This window comes from Coenobita brevimanus, chromosome 114 (assembly GCF_032717465.1).
Source record: "Coenobita brevimanus isolate Jiangsu-jjx chromosome 114, ASM3271746v2, whole genome shotgun sequence".
Classification (NCBI taxonomy): Eukaryota; Metazoa; Arthropoda; class Malacostraca; order Decapoda; family Coenobitidae; genus Coenobita; species Coenobita brevimanus.
In genome coordinates, this window is record NC_137067.1 from 5,032,954 (window position 1) to 5,035,683 (window position 2,730).

The 2,730-nt window shown below is 38.2% G+C and overlaps 1 non-coding gene across 1 annotated transcript; it reads left to right on the top strand.

Moving 5' to 3' along the window:
• Positions 1–1,848: 1,848 nt before the first annotated feature.
• Positions 1,849–1,967, top strand: LOC145418492 (5S ribosomal RNA). The gene has a single exon (XR_013900709.1). It is a non-coding gene; the product is annotated as a 5S ribosomal RNA (ribosomal RNA).
• Positions 1,968–2,730: the final 763 nt, after the last annotated feature.

A 2,730-nucleotide genomic window follows, 5' to 3' on the forward strand; every position in this document is an offset into this window, starting at 1 on the left:
GTTTATATGAAGAGACGCACGCACGCATGCACGCACGCATGCACACGCGCACACGGACACGCACACACACACACACACACACACACATACACACACACACACACACACACACACACACACACACACACACACACACACACACACACACACACAGTTACTGGAGAATGCTTTATAATTTTTCCATATAATTTTATAATTCAAAGACCGAGAAATCGACACGTGCATTAGTAACATAGAAGAGGATATTCAAGTGTAAAATGGAGAATAAATCACTAAGGAATACTTGTTACGAAAATCCACAAAAGCCGCTTACTATACGATCCTTAGTCCTGGCATTTAGGACAAGAGTTATCATTGCTCGCTCGCGATTATGTGAAAATAATAATAATAATAATAATAATAATAATAATAAATAATAATAATAATAATAATAATAATAATAAGTTTATTATTATTATTATTATTATTATTATTATTATTATCAATCATCATCATCATCATCATCATCATCATCATCATCATCATCATCATAATCATAATAATAATCATCATCATCACGATACTACTACTACTACTGCTACTACTACTACTACTACTACTACGACGACTACTGCTAGTACTATATAATCATCATCATCATCACCATCACCATCACCATCACCATCATCACAATAATAATAATAATAATAACAATAATAATAATAATATCAACCACCCTCTTCCGAAAATATCCGGGTAGACTGCCTGAACCGAAACAGCACCTACTTCTATCCAATTATTAACAATCTCTCTTATTTCACATCTTCCACGAATGCTAAGTTCCTTTTCCTGTTCCCTCTAAGCAAGTTACACATATTCCTTAGTCGTCCTGTTTGCACTATTAGTTAACTTTCTATTTCTCGTATGTTTTATATTATGATGTATATGTGGGTTCTATTCATGAATGTATTTTATCCTTGTTCAATTTTCACCTCCTGTACGGCGGCATTGACCTCTGCACTGCCATGTTCTTCTTAATGCAATCAGTCAATGAACTCATCTTACTCTTGACTTTACACAACTTTACACACCCATTCAGTACCAACGTCTCACATCCACGCTGTTGGGAAATTCAGTGGAGGAGAGTAAAGGCAACGAAGATTTCTGCGCACCCTAATGTTACGCTCACTATCTTAATCCACTGAAAACACAAGTCTCGTTTGATTACACACTTCACAGCGCAGGTCTCCAAATTACCGCTATTAAGGTATTTCGGAACCGTGGAGGTAAATTAGGCGGGTAAGCTGATAATAGGAAGTTGTCGAGGACGGTGGCTGGGAGGAGAAAGACGGGAGAGCCAAAAGGAGGATTAATCTTGAAATTGTGAGCCAGGATTTACAAACTTACAATAAATCCCGTCTCGTAGTTCAGATTTTGATTTACAGGAAGAAGACCAAGAAGGGGAGGAAGAAGCTGGTTGGAAAGAAAGTCGGGGAGAGCCAAAAGGGGGATTAATCTTGAACTTGTGAGTCAGGATTTACAAACTTATGATCACTTCCATTTCGTGTTTCAGATTTTGATTTACAGGAAGAAGATCAAGGAGAGGAGGAAGATAAATGCTTCAATTAATGCTTACCAACTGCGCAAGGATCATTAAGGCAGGCAATCAACTGTTAGTGAGTCCCAATCATCCTCTGTTTACAGCAAGGGAAAAACCGAGATAATGTTTTGCACAGAGATTATTTCTTGTCTCGCAGCAAAAACTAATTAACGAATTTGCTATCTAAATAAGTAAATAAACAAATAAATCGATATGTACCTCATTATTTTTTCCACTAGTAACTATTATTTGTTTTTTAGACAAGAACAAGAAACGGCCATACCACGTTGAGTACACCGCTTCCCGTGCGATCAGCGAAGTTAAGCAACGTTGGGTCTGGTTAGTACTTGGATGGGTGACCGCCTGGGAACACCAAATGCTGTTGGCTCGTTCTCCCTACGTGTCAAGTGGGGTTGGTGGAGGATTAGTGCCCCTCCCTGTAAAAAATTAACTCTAAGCCCTTGGCCACCCCGTTTGGGATACATGGCGTCTGGCAATGAATGAATGAACAAGAAACATGAAAATATTCCTTACTCAGCTTGTTTCTCCTGCAAATCAAATCACAGTTACAATAGTCTACCGTATGAGTGCTTGTGTATCTTATTTCTGGTTCTTGGACGACTGAAGATTTTAACCACTTCATAGCCCTACTTAGCACCTGACTTTATACAGGTGCCTTATTCACCCCTGCATGAAGTACAACCAAGAAAGTTTTATTTATTTATTAATTTTTTCAAGCTTAAGATAGACTTTTCAAGCTGGAGAGGTTTAGTATAGCCTTCACTTACACCTTTAAGGCTAGGGTGTTTTTCTAACGTGAATAAATCGTCTGAAGGTAGCAATAATGATCCAATCAACTGGGTCACCGGACTGAGGGTGTGTTAAAAATGTCTAGTAACCCAGGCTGAATGTGAGAAGCTTTAGCCAGTATGTGGAATGAAGAAGTATATTTGGAGATGCATACGACAAAAGGATATTTCTTTCTCTCACTCTCTCTTCCTCTCTCTCTCCCTCTCTCTCTCTCTCTCTCTCTCTCTCTCATTTTACTAATTTAATTCAGTATCGTGCCCTTTTTTTTGTTATCATTCATGTAAATTGCAGACGACTTTACCAAACGTATGAGAGACTTTATGAACTAGCCAGAGATCAAA